A 23,022-nucleotide genomic window follows, 5' to 3' on the forward strand; every position below is an offset into this window, starting at 1 on the left:
TCCCATCTAATAAATTGCTAGTCTTTAACTTCAGATGTGTCACTATTATGAGAATAGATATAGGCTGATATTATCTGAGCTCTACAATCACAAGAATTGCCTCTAATATATTCTGACATATTTTATTTTTTCCTCCCTTATTTTTATACTAGCTTGGAAACTCTTTTTCATGTGGGTACCAACATTTTAGTTTCATTAAATACATGTTAGCACATTTATGCTTTTTCACACAGTTGTTTTATAATGATTTCTTGGGAGAAAACATGAGAAACTCAGAATATCAGATCAATAGGCAAGATTTTCACATTCTTCATCAAAACTTTGACCACTTCTTATCTGGAGATTGCAGTAGCCTCAGAATTAATTTCCCTGTGCATAGTTGGGCTTTTTAACCAATCATTTTTTCAATAATGTGATCACTATTATTCAAAATTTTATACTAATATCTTATTTCAAATCTTCCAAAAACTCTTCTTAGCTTTGTGGAAAAAGCTCAAACTTCTCAAGGCCTAAAGGCCTTGTTGATTACTGACTCTTGTTTGGCATTCTCTTAAATTTATTCCCTTATTTATTATTGAATAGCTACTCTGTGGCCAAAACTAAAGTTACAGTGATAATCAAAATTCTCCATGTAGCTTCTGATCATGTGGATAAAATATATATTAATCAAATATATAGTTTACTTATGTAATTATAAATTGATCAAATTAGTAAGTGTAAAGACAGAGTACTATGAGCAAAACTGACTTGATTAAGAAGGAACAACAAAAAATACAGTGATTTGTCAGGCCTTGCATGCTTTAAGCCCTAAAAGATAACCAGAAATCACAACATTACTCTGAGGAGAGGACTTCAAAGAAGAATCATGAAAGATGGTTCAGAGAAATAAATACAGTCTTAAAATACCATTTTTACAGGCATTACTTTTTTTCTAACAAAGTATATTTCCTTGGAGTTACCTAAACTAGAAGTCTTTCAGTAGCCAATGTATTCAAATGTACTAATATCTCTTCTTGGATTATTCATCTTGATTCCTATTTAACTTTCAAATTTCAGTTCCTTAGGTAGACAGCTGATGATGGTGGACTTATTCTTCACTGTTCCCAGTATCAAAAGTGCGTCCAACAAAAGTTAACTTTGATTTTAGGTTCATCCAGACATTATTATTATATATTTATTAGAGAACATTAGTTAAAATTATGCAAGAAAATCTTGAAAAACACTCACAGACTAGAAACTATTCTACAGATTTTTTTCTTGCCTCTCTTCCTTCAATAGAACTATATATAAAGATGGGCTCATAGGAAGATATAACTGGCACAAGCTCAAACAATCAAGGTCATCCTGGAATTGTCAATGCCAACTTAACTCCAAGCCTGAACATTTTAAGACAAGATTATCAAGCTGCCTTCTTCATTCTTATCTATGGCAGACACACAAGCAAATTGGACCAATATCAGTGAACTATCAATCCAAACTTCAAATTTGATTGCTTAAGTGACTGATAGTTCCTTATAGGCATATATTATAATGATAGTGAATAGGCATTCTTCCTCTAAAAAAATTTTGAATCCGTTCAAGCAATAATAATTCTATTCTTCCATCCCATCATGTTTTCAAGTTATTTGTTAGGGCACCTTTGTTCCTTGTACCAACGATTTACCAATTTACTTTTACCAGTTTTAGGTTCTCCACGATGATAAAATCAGTACTTAATTTAACTTTTGACTCATGAAAAAGCATTAGTATTTAACATTTTGTCATTCAGTAGCACATATTTATTTTTGTTCCTTATATTTGTTTTGTATTGTCTTGGGTGCACAAAATTTTGGTTTGGGGCTATAATTCTGTCTCAGAGCTTAGGGTTCACTCCTGAGAGTACTCAATGGACCATGTGGTGTCAGAATTCAAATTCAGGGCTCTTGAGTTTGGCTAATTATTTTGTATTATTACAAAGGCAGTTTTTCAGGGAAGGAGAAATCAAATTCAGTATTTTTTTTAAATTCTGCTAGATTCTGAACCTATATGAAGATATATAAAACTAAATATTTTTATTTCATAGGTGAAAAAAAAATCTCATAGCTGGTACTAACCTCACTCTAGGCTGCCTTTATCTGGGCAAGTTGGAGGGGGGTGGGTTGAGTTTCCCTCCGTGCCCCAACAGATCCCCTGCAGCCAAAAACTTCTAGAACCCAACCTCTGCCATGCTCATGACTGCTCCCCACAGGCTCAGAGAACCTCACCCGTGAGTGAATTTGCAGAAGAACCCAGGTATGCGGGACCTGTGACAGAAATATCCAAGCTTGCTCAGAGCTGGAATGGGCTTCCTCCCCTCATCTCCCAAATTTACCAGTAGCATGGCAATCACATCCACAAACTGTCCCTGGCACCACACAATCTCATCAATGGCCAAGATCCAGAGACTCTGAAATAAAGCTTCCAGAAGAGAGCAACATAGGCCTCACCCATGAGTGAATCTGCTGTATAATCATATTCTAAATTTTAGAATTTCTGGTGCCACAGTCTCTCATACTCTACACTGCTGATATACCAAGGGTAGCACACATTTGATTGGGTTTTAAAGAAACATGCTTGTAATCCCTTATACAAGGACTTAATGACTCCAGGATGAAATATAGCAATCTTAATACTCTTTCTTCTTATGGTGGTAGGAAGGTACAATGGTGGTGGGATTGGTGTTTGAATATTAAATGTAATGAATTATTGTGAAAAACTTTACAAAAATTAAATTTAAAAAAGTGGATGGCTTTAAAAATCTCACATTATCTTGATTTCTGAAAAAGTTCTTGGAAAATATTTAATCTCCCAAAATACAAATTAAAAATCTGAAGATGTATCCTACTGGTTACATCTTTTAAAGACTTTCTTTTCTCTCATCCATTCTACATTAAGAAGCAAATTTGTTAACTTCAGTTACCAGAAAAATTTACATGTTCCTAGAAGAAAATTACATGTGGTCATTAAATTACACGTAGTCTTTGATTGGAAACTATCAATTAATTTCTTTCACTTACTTTACCTCAAAATAAGACACTAAGATTTAACAGATTGAACACTGAATAGCCAGTAAAATAATTGTAACTTTTTCTTTCTCATTATAGTCACCATCATAATTTACTTATAAAATATTTAAAATTATATACCTTGTAAAAAACCATAGCAAAGAAGAAAAATGTATCGTTTATCCTTTATTTTTTCTCTAAAAAATCTTGTCTTCTTAGAAAACAATAGGTTGAACTATCTTTAGTCAGGTACAATTCTACCCTTGTCTCCTAAAGTGGCTTACTTGTAAACACTGCATGTAAAAATTGTTACATATAGTTTTTTTCTGTTTACCAAAAATAATCCATAGCCTTGTCCTTAGTAGTTCTGGGGCTTCTGACTACTATTCTTAAGTGGTTATATTTATAGATACTTATAGTAAAGTAAATTAAAGCAAAGGCCCTCCCGTTGATTATCGATTTGCTCGAGCGGGCCCAGTAACGTCTCCATTGGAGACTTTGTTGTTACTGTGTCTGGCATATCGAATACTCTCGGTAGCTTGCCAGGCTCTCCGAGAGGGGCGGAGGAATCGAACTCAGGTCGGCCATGTTGGCTGCATGCAAAGCAGACGCCCTACCCACTGTGCTATCGCTCCAGCCCTTATAAGTATTATAAGTATTATTTCTTATTTCTTATTTATTTATTATTTATTATTTATTTATTATAAGTATTATTTCTTATTATAAGTATTATTATAAGAAATAATAAATTATATATCCACAGCCATCACTGTACATTGATTTCTTACTTTGTTAGAACTGTGCTAAGTAATTAACATGCATCTTACAGCCTTCCTATGGTGATAAGTATATTGACAACAATTTACGCAGCTAAACTTGCTAGATAGAATTCAATTTAGCAAATATAACAAGGTGCCTAAAACATAAAACCTCCATAAATTTGAACCATTATTATAATCTTGTAGCTATTTCTCAATAACCTTAAAGGCATAATAATAAAACATTTCCATGAAGGTGATTCTGAGATAAGCTGAGATATGTATTTCAAATAATGACTTCTGGTGATATAATAGAGTTCTGAATATCTAAATTATTTTTATCCTTGCTTTCTGCATCTAAGTCAAGTAACAGTATAACCCCCGTATTTTCTCTAATCCTAATGATTATTAAAATCTGCATTCATGCAGATAAGAAATAAAGCTTAAGAATAAATAATGTCACTTATATAATGTCACACTATAGGAACTAAGTGAAAAAGAGAGAGACAGAGAAAGAGAGAAAGAGATCATGTTAGATGAGAAAATACTATCCTGCAGTGCTCGTACCCAGCTAGACTCACCAGCTATTTGACAGATTTGATCCCATCAACCTAAAGTATTCCTATAATATTAATTTGCTTAATAATGATTCATTGGTTTTCCTCTCTTTTTGTTCTTATTTTCTTCTTAGTATTTCCTGGAATCATCTCCCAAATAAATGTTTTGCATTGGAATCCTTGTCTTGTGAGGTACAAGGAATTTTAAGTCAATTAATTCTGTATTAAAGTCCAAATTTTCAACCCCACTAAACACTGATTGACCAAAGCAAAGTGAAATTAAATATGTAGCTGCTTAATATTCTATAGCTCCACAAATTCTCTTATAAGCTATGAACTGATAGGTAATAATAATTGAAAAAAAAGCTTAAAGGGAACATTAATAACCAGTCTTTACTGACTGTTAAAGAAAAGAACATTTTCAAATTCAAACTAAGATCTGTTCTCAGGGTTTTTTTAAATACTCTTGTTATACACTTGTTCATCAAGATGGGTTCAGAGTACATTGAGAGGAGTTTGTTTAGTATATGTTATGGTAGAGGTGAAGAAGGAAACTCTTTGTAAAGATTCTAGTGAGTCTGCTCCATGAATTGGTGATACTGGGATTTAGTGGCTCTATTTGAGCTTTTGGGGTATCATGAAGCTACCTTTAACTGCAGTACTTTCCCTGTTTTCATTCTCTTCATAAATTTTATGTCCTGTACATTATCTCCATATCTGGTATTGTTGCTGGTACACATTAAACTCATAAGAATCCTAAAAGCCCATAGGCATGGGAAGTCAGAATTGCATCTTTTGTCTCATCTATAAAGTTTTTTCACTATGTTAATGACAATCTAGTCTGTGCCATTCTGGAGTGGCTAAGTATCCTAGAGACTCCCCCTAACATTCTTATGTTTTGGTATATTTATTTTTATATTTCTGCCATCTGTCACCCCATGTAAATTCTACCCTGAATGGGATAAAAAAATGATCCTTAGTTTTTGCTTGCTTCTGCTCAGTGTTCCTTCTTTCTACTTTTTATCTCTTGGTCACCAGAGAGATAAAGAATGGTTTTGTGTATGTCCGTATATGTATTTGTGTGTGTGAGAGAGAAAGAGACACCAAAATCATGGCATATAAAGAGGTTGTACTACTTGGGAACCCAGATATGGTTCTTGATTTGATAAAATAAGAACTGTGAAACTGAAAAATCTCCACAATTTTTTGGGGGAGGTTTGTTTTGCTTGTGTTTTTTGGAGGGGGGTGGGAATCACACCCAGTGATGCTTAGAGATTACTCCTGGCTCTGCACTCAGAAATTATTCCTAGCAGTGCTCAGGGGGGCCATATGGGAGCCGGGGGTTGAACCTGTATTGGCCACATGGTAAGGCAAATACCTTTCTCATAGTACTATTGCTCCAACCCCTCCACAAATCATATATTTAAAAATCTTTGCCTTAAACAGGCCCACCTCTACATCTCTTGATTCTCTGATTTTTCCTCCCAGGTGAGTTCAACCTCTCAACTAACATCCTAGGACCCTTTTCATACAAGAAGAAAATCCCTCTCCCATCCAGCTGGATCCAGACAACCACCATACCTGCACTCTACCATTTAAGCAGGCCCAATTCTATATCTCTGGATCACGCATATAGGTGGCCAAGCACCTGCTCTATTCGTCACACTTCAGTTTGCATTTATACTTCCTGTCACTGGGTGAAGGCAAGCAGGGAAGGAAAAGAACAAACCCAGCCTAAAATCTCAGAGACTCTTAGTAGGGCTAGCTACAAGTCACCCTGAGCACAACAGGAAAATAGCAAACACAATGACTAAGACACTAAAAAGCCCACCAAGTTCAATGAATGAAAATCAATACATGGCTTTAGTGTCCCCATATTGACAGAGAGAGAGGTGCCTGCCATATAGGCAGGCTGGAGCGGGAGGGTAACTGGGGACACTGGTGCTGGAAAATTACACTGGTGACCGAATGGGTGTTGAAACATTGTGTGACTGAAACGTGATGATGAAAAATTTTGTAATGCTCTATCTCACGGTGATTCAATGACCAAAAACAAAGAAACAAACAAAAGAGTTTCCCAGAGCTAAGTTGTGCAGGCACTGATATTCAAGACACCCAAAGGGTACTAGCAAAAATAGAATCAAACAGAAAACAAACCAAGACACATTATAATCAGGATGAAAAATGCCAATGACTAGAGATACAATATTGAAAGCAGCAATATCAACAAAGGAACTTACATGCAAAGGAAAGCCAAAAATTTCCACAGCATATTTATCAAATGAGACTAGTAGCCATAAAAGAATGGAAGACTTAAGAGCTTGAGTTACAAACACACACACACACACACACACACACACACACACACACACACACACATCTTACCAAGAATAATACAGAACTTCAAGTACAGCCAACAGTTTAGGAAATTCATAACCTTGAAACCAGTTTTGCAAAAAACATTAAAGGGCCTTTTATTTAAAAAAAGAATACAATCTTCATACTTTTGCCACTGAGTATGGCACTCACTCATAGCATTTATGGTTGACCTCCACTGGAATAAGGTCTGTTTAACCCTAATTTTCTAAGGGATTTTATACTTTTCCAATAATGAATTAATGTTTTATGCAGATTGAATGTGTTATGTATTCTTAGGCACTTTTGTTACATCTATAGAATCTTTTATTATATTATTACTTATAATAATATATTAATTATATAATTAACTTATACTAATATAGATACTGTATTTGTCTATTAATATATAATATTTTCTTATATAAAGACAATATTCACTTTTTAGGATTAAAAAAATAAATTTTTCCTTATAGGCCTAATCAGATTTTCTCTTAAATATTTCTAATTCTCATTTTCTCACTTTTACTAAATTGTATACTCAAAGGATTTATCTATTTTATGTTAATTTTAAAATATATTAGCATAGAATTATTCATACTATTAATCTTTTTAATTTATACAAAATGTATATGAAAATAAAATAAGTTTTTAAAATGATTTTATCAATTTTATCAATTTTACAATTTTGTAAATTTTAGGAGTTTTGCTATATTCATATATGTGTGGAGGTGTCACTATCCTCACAATAATTTTTTAAAGGTATCTCTAATATGTGAAATATAAAAAATCATAGTAAGGTAACAACAAATGACCAAAATCATAGAGTCTGAAGATTTTCTCAATAAAACTGAGCTTATGTAGGAGGGTAAGTTACTGGAAAGGCCCTTAGGATACCGGTGGAGAGAAGCAAACGTTCTGGGAGTCAGAATGGTATTGACATGATGTATGCATGAAAAGCATGATTAACAGCTTGGAAATCACAGAACCTCAGCAAAAGTGGCTTTAAAAAATTAATAAAAAGAACAGGCAAACAAGTTATTAAAGACAAATTAATATGGGACACTCTTCTTTGATCACCACATCTGTATCTTGGACTGTCCAGCCATTCTACTTTTTCACAACATAGCTGTGAAAAAAGAAATACCTTGGAATGTTGAAAAAAAAATCATTGTCTCAATACAAGAGATTCACTTTGAGACTTATGGATTACCTGAATCTATCCGTTCTTTATACTCAGAAATAGATTATAAACCTATATAATTAAAAGAAAAAGAATAATTTATGAGTCTAATAATGTTATTATCTGTGTCACCTACATACTGGACATCAAGTCCAGTCCTCAGCAAGTAGAGCTTTTGGTCCAGAATTGCAGTTGAATGAAACCATGATAGAAAATCTTATTTTAAATGGAGCCCTGGATGAACAGATAAAATCTCAACATACAAGAGAACAACAACATTCCAAACAGAGAAAGCAGTCTGAAAAGAATGTGACATATAAATTAGGATTTAAATGCTTTATTTTATTTGTAATAAATTGTATTTAAAGGCAATCTATGAGTAAGGGAATAAAAAGCACAGAACTTTAAGGCCAATAGAATGATGATAATTGTGAAAAAACTCTATTTTACTAACAATAAATAGAAATTAAAATATTTAGGTTTCAATTTACAAATCCTCAAAATAGAATAATACTTAAATAAAATGTTGTTTATCTTTTCCTAATTATTTCTGGGTAGCAATATGGAAACTGGTCAAAATGCTATGTCCCATAGTGGTAATTATTACAAAAATGGTTGTATGCACAGATAATGGGTAATTTGTGAAAGGAAATTGTATTGTTTCCCATTAGTTACGTCTCTCCAAAATGAACTCTTCTTTCACTATGTATGTTGCAATATTCTAAATTATTTTGCAATCACTTTCAATACTAACACTTTAATTAAAAAAATATTTTAAGAGCAACCTAACAACTCCCATTTAAAACATGTTCTGCATTACTTATCTAAACTGCTTATAGTGAGTTAATCTAAAACCTAACAATTATGCTAAAAACAGTCTCATTCCAGTTGTCAGCAGTTGTTAAATATGACCAACTGAAAGAGCTTTCTCACTACAAAACTGCCCTAACAAATGTATATAACACACCTACTAGTCAGGTGTAAGAATTATCATAAATATTTTATGCAAAAAGTGTCACTTGTTAAAATATAAAGCACATCAGTGTCCCAACTTCCCAACTTTAATAATTGCTAAAGTGTTTCCCAGTAAAAGATTTCCAAGAGCCCATAATAGCCTCTTCTAATGAGACTTTCAAATATAGCAGCCATAGGGGTCAAATTTCTTTTGTTTTACTCTAATGCCAGCTCACTTTGAACATCAAGGGAAAGACTAATTATTTTATCTATATCTACTAAAAATAAAGCACTGATTTATAAAAAGCTATCATGGCACTAAATACCCAATTCATGCACTGCACTGTAGCGCTGTCCTCCCGTTATTCATCAATTTGTTCGAGCGGGCCCAGTAATGTCTCCATTGTAAGACTTGTTGTTACTGTGTTGGGCATATCGAATATGTCATGGGGAGCTTGCCAGGCTTTGCTGTGCGGGTGAGATAATCTCGGTAGCTTGCCAGGCTCTTCGAGACGGGCAGAGGAATCGAACTTGAGTCAGTCAGATTGGCCGCATGCAAGGCCCTACCTGCTGTTCTATGAATAATAATATGAAAAAGTCTATATATATTAGTTAAAGAGATAGAGGAAAAGACGATGAAAGCAGTTTCAGCTTTAATTAAGCTTTATATCCTCTCCAGCAGAAAGAACAGTGAAACAGGATTAGACAAACAGATAAAAAAAAAAAAAAAGGGGAGGTAGCTAATGCAATTTTAGTTCCACTTCTTACACTAATTACTGGTTTCACTCTGGGAAAAATGACCTCTTTTTTAACAGGAGGGACTTGGGCAGTTATTCCCCATAAGTTCTTGCTGTTTTAGCATATATGTGATATTTAAGTTGTTAAAAAGTTCTGATCATTTTCTTAGAATCCAAATCATAAAGTCCAAGAATAGGGTAAAATTCCAAGATCGCTGAATAGGACAAATAGGGTAAAACCCAAAGCTCGGCAAACAGGACAAATTTCTGCACATAACCATTTGACAAAGATAAAAAATCCATCCAATTTTACATTGTTTACCAACTAACATGACTTACTTGGGGCCTGGATGGCATTTCCATCAGACCTGGTCCTTCTGTGACATGTTGCTCTTTCAGAAGAAACATAAGGCACATTCCCACATGTCTGCTCTGTGAAGGGAGATGGTTTTTCCACATAGTAAGATCAGTCTCAAATTCTGGCATGCAGGCTGGTTAATGACTACTTCCTCTGATGGGAGGGCAAAAGTGGGAGGGTAGTATGTCTACTGCCCTCAAATGAATCTTCTCAGTCAGTCTGCAGCAAGCACTTTGTGGAGAGAGCAGGCTCCCAGTGATTGGTAGAGGCCCAGGGTGGGCAGTTGGCCCCCTCTCCTGTAGGGGGCAGCCTCTTGGGAACACTGGCATTGTTGCGGGACTTTGGAGCCTGCTGGACGATTCCCTTTCTTCCTTTCTTCCTTGAGTAACTGTTCTTCAGCTGTCAGTTCTTTTTTTACCTCTCTGATATCCTGTCCCAAAGCCACTGATGCAAGAAGCGTAGTACAGCCGTACAAAGAAGACCCTATTTTCTTTCTCTGGGGGGACTGGCTCAGATTATTTGTAGGGTACACCTGAGTGCAAGCTACAGGGCTCCCAGGAGTCCCTTCCTTCCATCTTTCAGTTTCTCCAAGATTTTCTCTCTGGTCATCTTTCCAAAGAGGTAGATCAATGTAGTCTTGATTGGGTAATTTTATTTGCTTTGGTTTCTGTGTCCTAATCCTTCAGGAGAATGATCTGGCTCTTCACCAATTCCTGACTGTTCCACAAATAATGTAGCCAGTGGCATGGTTTTCTGATTTTTTATGATGAGAGATGACCAAGGACTGTTGCCATCTGAGAGAAGTCTTATTCGTTCTCTGCAATCAGTTCTTTCTTTCATTTGAATCGAATTTGGTCCCCATGTACAACCGTTTTTCTTAAAATTCTTTTTTAAATCTTTACATTCTTCTTGTGGACAAACAATGTTCCTTCCCCAAGTTCGATAGCTTTCATCTGAGGCCAAGTGTATAGCCCGAAGGCAGGGAATTACTGTGGAGCTACTGGGTGGGCTGGACTGCTGATGTTCAAACTCCTCTTTTTGTCCAAGTTGGGAGAGGCCTGCACGGTAATTTTATGCTGGAAATCGGAAGGCAAACTAATCCTATGTCCGTCTTTCAGCTTTAAATTACTTCTTTTAAATTTCTCCTTCCTCTTCTTTACATTTGGCTTCTCTTGGTTTAACTGGAATATCATAATGTTAAGCTCCCTCTCCAGCACATCAATCTCACCTTCCGCAAGCTGCTGTTCACCTCGTTTTAGCAATTCTTCCTGGGACTTCTGCTGAAGAGCTGCTCGGGTCAGTTCCTCTTCCTGGGATCGCAGCTCCTTTTTTTTTTTTTGTTCTCAGCTCATCAAACATTTGTTGAATTTCTAATTTCCAGTCATCTTGAATGGAATGAAAAGATTCTTGAGGCAGTTCAGTCATAACTGCCCCTTCTATAGCTGTTAACTGTTCAAGAATCAAGGCAAATGATGGACAAATAGGAGGGTCCTGTTGCCAGCATTCTTTCATGAGCTTGGCAAAAGGCTCAGGACAGGTGGATGGAATGGGCAAAGTGAGCTTATTGACTGCTACCCCATAAGCCACAGCTAGATCATCGATGCCTTGATAGGGAACTTTCCCAGTCAGCAGTTCCCAAAGCAGTACTCCATAGCTCCAGATGTCACTTCCCTTAGAAAATAGGGAAGACTTGATCACTTCTGGGGCCATCCAACCATAGGTGCCTGCTGCACTCATTTTGATGGTCCTGAACCATTCTCGAGCTAACCCAAAATCTGTGATCTTCAATGTTTTGTTGCAGATGTCGTCATGCTCTATCTTCTCAAGGAGCAAAATATTGCTGGACTCGAGGTCCCGTTGCAGGATGGACACGAAGGCTTCCTCGTGAAGGTAGAGTATGCCCCACGCAATCTGCACCAGCCCGGTTGACCAGCACGTGTGGGGGGATGCGACGCACCCTGCACGACTCAGGCACAGGCTGGTTGGGGGGCGGCACTGGCCATTGGCCAGCGTGCAGTTGAGCGTGTCTCCGCAGGCAAACTCAGAGAACCAGGCAAAGGTGTTGCTGAGGTGTTGTACTTGTGGCAGCCACACCTCTGCCTGGTACTCGAATTCATGCAGTAAACATAAATTTACCTAAATATAAATTTACCTAAACACTGAAATGAATTTTGAAATGGAGCAAATTTAAGCTATTATGAAAATCTGTGATTTCAAAAAAACAAAAGGTAGCATGTTGTAAATAATTTATAGATAATTTGTGATTTAATTTTAAAAAACTGCACATAGAACAGAAAAAATGTTATTTGAGATCATCTCATTCTACTCTTTACATAGGCAATATATAAATCAACTTAAAAATATATTCCAGAAGCCAGGTATGAGCCGGCGGCGATGGGTCAACTGCAGTCCCATGGGAAGGAGGGCGGTACCAGCTCTTCCTACACGCCCTACGGAGGTCACGAGTTGCCCCCCATAACCGGCTCTCTGGCACGGCCATGGATCCAGAGGCAAAAGGACTTAATCCAGAGCCCAGCAGCTTGCAGCAGAGAAGTGAATGGACTATGTATTAAACTACAGTGCCATTCCTCCCCAGGAGGGAAAGGGTGTTGCTCCCTTCCACCTTTTCCCCCCCAGCAGCAAGGTGTCTGCCGCCTCAGAGCTTATTGGAAAACCAGGTATGAGCCGGCGGTGAGGGGACAACTGCAGTCTCATGGGGCGGGGGGTAGTACTAGCTCGTCCTTCACGCCCTACTGCGGTCACAATTTGCCCCCACAAGTGGCTCTCTGGCATGGCCATGGCTTCAGACACACAGAAACCAATCTCGTAATTATCTAGCTCTTTGCAGAAATCCCTCCAGACTTACGCAACATCATATGGTTCTCATAACCAGCTATAAAAAATAACTTCACAATGCCCTTTCAGCAATTCTGATTTTTTTGGGGGGGCAGAAATTCTAAACGATAATGGTGCATCATTTGTCAAAATATTGAACGTAATTAAAGTAGAGAGAGAGTTATGTAGAAATCACCTGCTTAACAGGCATTGGGGAGGGGTGGGAGGGGAATATATTGGGGTTCTTGGTGGTGAAAAATGAGTACTGGTGAAGGGAAAGGTGTTTGATCATTGCATGACTGAGACTTAAACCTGAAAGCTTTGTAACTTTTCCCACAGTGATTCAATAAATAAATATAAGAAAAGAAAAAAAATATATATTCCAGGACTGAAAAAAATAGTGTAGTGGATTTTGTGCTTGCCTTGCTGAAGAGACAAGAAAATTGCTGAATAGACACTTCACTAGAGAAAACGTATGACTAACTGATAAATGAAAAAGTCCCCATTATTATTTATCAACAGAGTAATGCATATCTAAGCTATCTCAAACCTGTGAGAATGAAATCCCAGCACTCGATATGGTCCTCTAAGAAATGTCAGGAGTGATTCCTGACACAGAGCCACGAGAAAGTCCTAAGCACAGAGAGAGGAGTACTGAGCCCAGTTAGGTGTTCTCTCTCTCTCCAAATTCCAAACTCAGGGATAACAAGAGAATTACCCACACTGCACATTAGCATTTTAAGCAGAAAGAAACATCTCTTTAATAAGTGGTGCTGGGGAAAGCACATGCAAATGAATAAAATTGGTTGACTAACTCATACTATGTACAAAATTTAACTCAAAACGAAAATGGTTTGAAGATTTAGGAGTTAGATTTGAAGCCATGAGATATGCTGAAGAAAACATAGTCAAAAAACTTCATAGTATTTATTTTTGCAGTGTATTTAGAGATTCCACTTCAAAGGCAAGGCAAGGGGAAAAATAAAAATAATCTCATTAAAAATGGAAAAAATTTCTGAACAGACACGTCACCAAAGAAGACATGCAGATAGCTAACTGATACATGAAAAAGCCACATTATTATTTATCAACCGAGTAAAGCAAATCCAAACTACTTCAAACCCATGAGAATGCCAAATATCAAAAAGGTCAGAAATAAGAAATCCTTGAGAATTTCAAGTCAATGGGAAACTTCATAAATTGTTGGTCAAAATGTCAAATCAGTATAATCTATGTGGAAAGAATATGGAGATGTCTCAAAAATATTGAAAATAAAATAACCACATGATCCCACAGGTCTACTCTGAAATATCAATCCAAAGAACACAAAAGCACTAATCTAAAAAACGTAAATGCACACCTGTGTGTACTGCAGAGCTATTTGTAATAGCCAAGATAAAAAAAAAATCAAGTACCCAAGAAGAGATGAATGAGTATAGATATTTATATACATGTGGAAACCTCCTCAGCTATAATATGGCTAGATCTGGGGGTGATGAGGCTGAAATCAGCCCCCAAAGAATTCAGAATTACAGTTAAAAATTAGAACTAACAAACTCCTCTGGAATTAGGATAGTAGAATTGTAAAGAATATTTACTTTATCTTTCTTTCCCAGTGGGCTGGAGCGATAGCACAGAGGTAGGGCATTTGCCTTGCATGCAGTCAGCCTGGCCGAGTCGGATTCGATTCCTCCACCCCTTTCGGAGCAAGCTACCAAGAGTATCTCGCCCGCACGGCAAAGCCTGGCAAGCTACCCATGACGTATTCAATATGCCAATCACAGTAACAACAAGTCTCAAAAATGGAGATGTTACTGGGCCCGCTCGAGCAAATCGATGAACAACGGGAAGACAGTGTTTGTTTTGATTTTTGCTTTTTTTTCCCAGTGAGTTGTGGTTGGAACATATTTTGAAGACATGTGAAACCGTATAACATAATCTATCTAATATTATCTCAATTTTAAAAGTTAAAAATTTCTATTTATGAAAAATGTTATACATTGAAAGCATGAGCAAAACTCAACAAATACCCCATACTAAAACACATTTTGCTAGCTTTGCCATGCCACCTCATTGTCATTAGGATACTTCGACAATATCTTTTTTGCTGGCTTAATATAACATATCAGAAGCTTCACAACATACAATACTATCAAAGTTTCTTGTTATTTCTCCTTCATAGATATAACTTCTACAAAATATTTGTAAATATAATACTAAAAATGTAAGTGCAAGGATGAAATGAGGCAGGATGCACAGATTAATATTTCAGAGCTATTGGCAATATTTTTTCCTGGAAGATACTTTTGAGAAAAAAAATATCTGTAAGTTCAAAGGAAGCACCAGTTAAAGATATGTCTTTTGAGTCCCAATTGGCATTTCTCAGAAGGTGTCAGCATGTTGAACCCTTTCAGAAAAGAAATCAAGTGGAAAACTTGTAAGGGATAACAGTTCATTACTACAGAGACAACCATCTCAAACAAACATCAGCATTGTTTTAAAAGGAAATTGGCTTTTTTAAGATTAAAAAAACTACAACTCAGGGGATAAAAATTGTAACAGTGATATAGATCAGATAATGAAAACACCTAAGTAAGCCATCATCACTCAAATTCAAATAATAGGGACATGACTGAGACACTTTAGGTAAACTAACAGGCCACTGTGGAATTGATTGATGTCTTTTTCTAAACAAGCTGATGTATCAAGCAGGAAAATTATTTTGATAGATATTATATTCAACTATAAATAGCAAACTAAGAAAGAAGGCATGATGGAAATCTAATTTGGGTGAAGATTTTAATTTATAAAAACGTTGTTGATATTTAGACTTACTGATTTGGGGAAACATATTTAAAGAAAGGGCTGGAGCGATAGCACAGCGGTAGGGCGTTTGCCTTGCACGCAGCCAACATGGCTGACCCGAGTTCGATTCCTCCGCCCCTCTCGGAGAGCCCGGCAAGCTACCGAGAGTATCTCGCCCACACGGCAGAGCCTGGCAAGCTCCCCGTGACGTATTCGATATGCCAAATGCGGTAACAACAAAGTCTCCAATGGAGACGTTACTGGGCCCGCTCGAGCAAATCGATGATCAACAGGAGGGCCTTTACTTTACTTTACTTTACTTTACTTTACTTTACTTTATATAGTTATCCCAAATCTCACTTGCACAATTTGGTTTTGTTTTGTTTTGGTTTTTGGCTTTTTTTCTCATACCCAGTGATGCTCAGAGGGGCTTAACTTCTGGCTCTGCTGTCAGGAATTACTCATGGCATCAGGAGACCATATGGGATGCTGGGGATCAAACCCTGGTCAGCCGCATGCAAGGCACAACCCACTTATATAACTTCAGCCCCTCACTGACACAATTTAAAGTAAGAATGATAGAAATGTGGAATCTAAGAGTGAGGAATCCCATGATAACAGGATGTTCAATATCAAGAAGCAGCATAGTTCTATTGTGTCTCTTGTAGGAAATTAGTGATCAATCTAGTAACAGAATGTGATAAACATTTTGGGACTACTAATCAGAATGACCATTGAGGGATATCAGACTTAGAAGAAAATTTGACATCTATAGTTCTGAGGAAAACAATCCCACTAAGATTATCCAAAATCAAACAGGAGAACAGCAGATTCATCTCAGTTTCTTAAAGTCTTTCCCAATGTGATAAAAGAACAATTCAATTCTAGGACAGATCCCCTGTTCCAACCCCCAATTCCTCTGGCATTGGGACTGAAGTGATAGTGCAGTGGGTAGGGCATTTGCCTTGCACACAGCCGACCCAGGTTCGATTCCCAGCATCCCTTATGGTCCCCTGAGCACCGCCAGGAGTAATTCCTGAGAGCAGAGTCAGGAGTAACCCCTGTGCATTGCCGGGTGTGACCCAAAAAGCAAAAAAAAAAAATTTCTCAGACATTTTGTAGCATTTGCTAATTCATTACCCTACCCAGTTTTATTTCTTCTCTTTTTAAAATTTTTTTGAGCTCCTTTATTGTATTTCCCCCCTTGCTCCAATTAGTAAAGCTAAAGCAAGATTGTAGATTGATGGGGTATTTTGGAGACAAGGAAGGAACTCAAATCTTGAAGGTATATCTTCTGGATACTTGATACCATTAATATATATGATTTTCTCCTCCAAATATGAAAAGGAACTGATGGAGGACTGAAGTTCATCCTCATTCTGTTCATCTCTTTCTGATAGTTTATGAACATAAACTACCAGCACCTGAGCATATAAAAATCTATCAGACATACTCTTAGGGATCTAACATCATTTTTTTTACTAATGTGGTAATTATTTAATAAATTTTGTTATTTGGATCTAAATTGCTCAGTATCTTATGGTCAAAACAAATTTAAACCTTACAGCAGACCTCATTGCAGTTCAATCAATCATATTACAGAACATACATGTAAATCAGAAATTCTTCTATGCTAATGCATAGAATTCCTGCTTATTCTTTTATCTTTATTAAATATGCACATCTAATTTTTATGGGGAAGTTGAGGACACTGTGCTGCTACTCCCTCTTTAGAAATGCAGAACTGATCTTCATAGTTGCTTTATGAATGTCCCTAGAAAAAGAGTCTTGCAGCCCTCTCTAGAAACAGGAAATTGACATAAGTTAAAAACTACCTCTTTGCCCAAGGTAACACCTTTCTGGAGTTCAATTCAGATTCCATGAAAGAAAGGCCTGATATCTTCACTTAAATTCAGGGAAATTCTGAGGGTCCAAACCAGGTTTAGAGCTCCCTGGTGGAAATGCTGAGACCTTTGTTAATTATATTGTTGCATTCCACTATCTCTTTCTGTCCAATATAGCTTTTATCTCTTCCCAGCAGGAGATATTCCTAATATCTACTGCCCTAGGAAAGCAAACCTAAGACAACACTTAGCATCTTTTGATTTCTTTTATTATTTCTCACTTTAGCAACCAGCCTTTTACTTCCATGTTTATCTATTCAAAAAATATTGTTCAGCAATAAAAACAAAAGGTTCAGAGGAGTTAACTGGTGAAGTCTACAAAACATTCAAGGAAAAACTTAAGCTCTGTTAGGTAAAGGTAAAGGTAAAGGCCCTCCCATTGATCGTCGATTTGCTTGAGCGGGCCCAGTAACGTCTCCATTGGAGACTTTGTTGTTACTGTGTCTGGCATATCGAATACTCTCGGTAGCTTGCTGGACTCTCTGAGAGGGGTGGAGGAATCGAACTCGGGTCGGTCATGTTGACCGCTTGTAAGGGGCAGACGCCCTACCCGCTGTGCTATCGCTCCAGCTGGAACGATAGCACAGTGGGTAGGGCGTCTGCCTTGCACGCAGCCAACGTGGCCGACCCGAGTTCGATCTCTGTTAGAAACTGAAAAATAAAGAACACTCACCAAACAATTGAACTACAAGAAAACTATAGCGAACATCTCTCATGAATAATATGAAAAAAAAATCCTTAATAACATATCTTTAAAAATTCAATCCAATCATAATATGAAAGAGTTAGACAGCATAACATAGTCAAGTTCAGTCCAGAAATGCAAGCTAGCTTCAACATTCATAAGTCAAATAATATAACATCCTAGTTATGGACTAAATAAGAAGATATGTAAGTACTGAATGAAAGATGTTCAATAATATTTAAATATTGCCATAAAACTGAAAAAGGAAGGTAATTGTTTAACATAACAAAAGCTATTTATTGAAAAAAATCTGTAGTTAATGATATATTTGGAGACTAGATTGTTTTCCCTAAAATGAGGAACAAGACAAATGTATTTTCTCTCATGGCCTTTATAGGCAGAAAAGAGATCAATGGTTACAAGACATTTTTGAAAAAAAGAAAGTGTCTGACTAGGGGATACAGAATAAAATCTTTAGGCTAGTGGAAATAACCTGATATATGATTTATGATATCTGACACAATTCAGTTAAAACTCAGAGAACTTCACAGAGCAGTCATCATTAACACAGGAAACTTTTTATAACTGGAATAAGTTACATATCTTAGGAAGAAATATTTACTACGACAAAAAAAACCCAAGTATGTTGTAATGACCTGACAAAATTGAAAGAAGTTATAAAAAAAACAAACACTGTGGTAAATGATATGTTTACTAGAACTATAAGACTAAAGACATATAAAACTCTACATAAAAATTGAACTGTAGTTGATAGTTATTTCTCATATGTGTTGTTAAATGACCCTGATTTCTACACATATATTGGCATTAAACAAGTAAAAATATAGAATATAAGGCTATAGAGACAGCACAGGGGAAAAGGCACTCGCCATGATATGAACAGCATGATTTGATATCAAATCTGGTTTGATATCCAGTATGGTATATGATCCCCAGCATTCCTAGGAGTTATCCTAGAACACCAACAAGGAGTATTCTGAATAAACTCTGAGGTGGTTCAATCCAACCTCCTTCCTCAAAATATGGCATAGATGAATGGAGTGGGATTCCATGCATAAGGAAAGAGTATAATTTAGACTGAACCAACCAGGTCTAGTTTAGAGTTGAAGGACTCAGTAAGAATTCACATTTTGATGAGGCTGGAGAGATAATATAGCAGGTAGGGTGCTTGACTTTCACATAGTTGATCCATATTTGATTTCTGGCATGCCATATGGTTCCCCAAATCTGCCAGAAGTGATTCCTGAGTACAGAGCCAGGGATAACCCCTGAGAACTGCCAGGAGTGTCCCCAAAGCCATAAAAAATACACTCAGAATTTAGCGATAGCACAGCGGTAGGGCATTCGCCTTACAAGCGGCCAACATGGCCGACCCGAGTTCGATTCCTCCGCCCCTCTCGGAGAGCCCGGCAAGCTACCGAGAGTATTCGATATGCCAGACACAGTAACAACAAAGTCTCCAATGGAGACGTTACTGGGCCCGCTCGAGCAAATCGACGATCTCAATATAAATACAAGTAATATGTTGAGACAATGATGCTAAGTAATATACATACAAAAATTCTTTCCCATTCATAACCGGTATTTTTAGTATTTACACGTAAAATCGAGCTTGGTTTGCTGAGACAGCCTAGTAGCAATAACATTGTAATCACAATTGAGTTCAGATATTCTTATTCTCAAACAATTATTTATAAAAAGAAGTCAAAATTCTATGGAGAAATGACTGATTCTCAGACTGGAGCATAAAATATGGATGATGAGCCTGAAGCATCTGCTTGTGATAAAAAGAAAACACTCAAAACCAAACAAATATTAAGAAATGGAGGGAACATAAAAAGATCTAACTGAAATAACTCCTAAAGGACAAAACTGGAACAATTTGCCACATAAAATAACTAAAAATGGGTTATAATCTAAAGTATAAATAAATATCCAAAAGTCCACACTGGTTTAAATAAATGATCAAATTAAAAGAGGTAATTTTCTTTTGGGCTGGAGCGATAGCACAGCGGGTAGGGTGTTCGCCTTACAAGCGGTCAACATGGCCGACCCGAGTTCGATTCCTCCACCCCTCTCGGAGAGCCCGGCAAGCTACCAAGAGTATTTGATATGCCAGACACAGTAACAACAAAGTCTCCAATGGAGACGTTACTGGGCCCGCTCGAGCAAATCGACGATCAACGGGAGGGCCTTTACCTTTACCTTTTTAATTTTCTTTTGACAAATAATACTAAGTAGTTTATTTAGACAGCGTCAGCCCTCACCTCTGGAATGGAGATTGAATTTTAGGACTAAACTAGCTTAATAAACCAAGATTATCATCAGTTATAAGTAAGATGGATAGTAGTCTCCTTGAGATGATTGATAGAAACAGCACTTCACCGTCTTCATTCAAAAAGCCTACGACTCATTTAATTATTAGAAAATTTTCGTACACATCCCATTCAAGAGGCATTCCCAAAGTATTCCTCCTTAAAAGTGTGAGAGTGATGAAGAGCAAACAGCACTAAGAAACTCTCGTATCTGAAAAGTCTGAGACATGACAATTAATTGCTTTGCGATATTCTATTTCGAATCCGTAAATAGAAATATTTTCCCTTGGGAAGAACTAGTGATATCTTAAAGTATCATTAAAAGTAATAAAAAGTAATGGTTTCTTAGTTTTGACAAATGTTACATCGTAACACCATAATATTAACATAAAATGGTAGCACTAGGGAAAAAAAACAGAGAGTTTCATGACTATCATAAAGATAAGACTTTCAAAAATGTTTGCAATTTTTGTAAATCTAAAAGTGATTTTTAAAAATAAATTTATTTAAATTTTAAAAACAAAGCACTGGCATTCAATGAATCTAAGAAAAAAAATTCCCAAGCCAAAATATAACACATAATCAACTTTCATCTAGTCCTCACTATAAAATTGTTTTTTTTCCATTATCAGGTAGTCCCTCAGCAGATCTGCTGTGTGTCCTTCCTTCTCCTTAAAACAATCCTATAACATTATTTTGAATTTTGTTTTCAAAGAGTTTTACTTAGAGCTGTGGTGAATAGTTTCCAAACAGTAACCCCAGTTCTTCTGTGTTAAGATATCTATTACTCCTCTGGGATCCTGATTCCAAATGCCAATAAAATGGGAAGAGGTCCATATTTAGGACACTAGGACAAAGAAACTATTGATGCCCAGGAACTCTTTCCTACAAAAAGAGCATATCACAAGGAACAGTGAAATCCAGTACCAACCTAGGGCCTTCAAAAGCAACACTCTAAGGATTTTTTCTTAGGGAAAACTTTTTACAGTTTTTCTATTGGAAACAATAACAACTTTCTCACCTGATACACTTTCACAATTGGTTTCTGTCTTTCCTTTTAATCTAGTGTTACCATTTATTGGCCTGGAATGATAGCACAGCAGTAGGGTGTTTGCCTTGCACACAGCCAGCCTAGCAGAGCCAGGTTTGATTCCAACGCCCCTTTCGGAGAGCCTGGCAAGCTACCCATGACTTATTTGATATGCCAAACACAGTAACAACAAGTCTCAAAATGGAGACATTACTGGGCCCGCTCTAGCAAATTGATGAACAACGGGAGGACAGACAGTGCTTGTACCGCTTTATCTAGCCTTTCTTTTTTCTTATGCTATTCTTAGGGCATAATAGCAAATAGCAATAGATTATAATAATAAAACAAAACTAATAACTTTTAAAGTAATAAATAAAAGAGAGCAATAACATGTACTGTTTGTATGTGCCCTATACTCTGGAGTACATTTAATAATCATGATAAGGTGTTAATTTTATTATCTAAAATGTTGAATAATAAAAGTAAGGTCAAAGAGTTTTAATAAGCTAAGTTTACATTTTTGTATGGTAGAACCGAGATTTGAACCAAAGTACAAATATCTCCAGAATACATAATATTAATTTCTATACATCCTAGTTCTTATCTATATTTTCTCTCAAGCATCCTTTATTTGGGGTCGGGGTCATACCAAGTGGTGCTGAGGAATTGGGCCTAGCTCTGTTCCTTTCTTAGGAATCTTTCCTGACATTGTTCTGGGAATTTTGCACTGCTAGGGATCGAACCCAGATGGATTGTGTGCAAGGCAAACACCTTTACCTATTGTACTGTCACTCCAGCTCTCAATTACTCTTTTAGAGACATTTAATGTTTGGCATTGGTTTTTAATATATAGCAGTCATTGTGGTTAATTTTTGTAAATTGACTTTTTTCTCAGAACATCACTGAGATTTCCAAGTATCTGATTATAGATGGAAAAAATATAGCAAATTAAACAATATACTAAAAATTTTGCTTCATTTCTTTCTATTATTTAACCTCTCAAATATCTGCTTAGAGCACCCACCTGTAATTCTCATTTCTATTAAATTCAGTTCTCCTTCAAGACTTTAACCTTGGAAATAATAATAAAATAGCTTCAAAAGAATAGCTTCAGAATAGCAATGCTTTAATATGTTTTATAAAGCTCCTCTGTAGTGTGTATGCAAATACCTGAAATTATACATCAATAAAATTGCAACACCATTTACACTGCATGGTGATTACTACATATAACCACCACAGGATTTAAGGTAGAAGTTCTAAATGCTTTTAAATATCACAAATCTAACCAGTTTTCTGGAAGTTCACACCTTCAAAACGAGAAACACTAAGATAAGATTAATATGCTCAATAAATAAAACTATAGAACTATAGATATTAATATTAATATGTATAAAAACATAAACTTTAGTAAATTCCTGAGCTATGTTTTGGTTGTTATTGGTTTAAACATATCTAGTGTAAGACAAAAATTAAAAAAAAAAATTCAGGATGGGATAGAT

The 23,022-nt window shown here is 36.4% G+C and overlaps 1 pseudogene; it reads right to left on the reverse strand.

Moving 5' to 3' along the window:
* Positions 1-10,135: 10,135 nt before the first annotated feature.
* LOC130037472 (mitogen-activated protein kinase kinase kinase 21-like) overlaps positions 10,136-23,022 on the reverse strand; it is a 37,278-nt pseudogene continuing 24,391 nt past the window's right edge.

Source organism: Sorex fumeus, unplaced genomic scaffold (assembly GCF_029834395.1).
Source record: "Sorex fumeus unplaced genomic scaffold, SorFum_2.1 ptg000072l, whole genome shotgun sequence".
NCBI classification, from domain to species: domain Eukaryota; kingdom Metazoa; phylum Chordata; class Mammalia; order Eulipotyphla; family Soricidae; genus Sorex; species Sorex fumeus.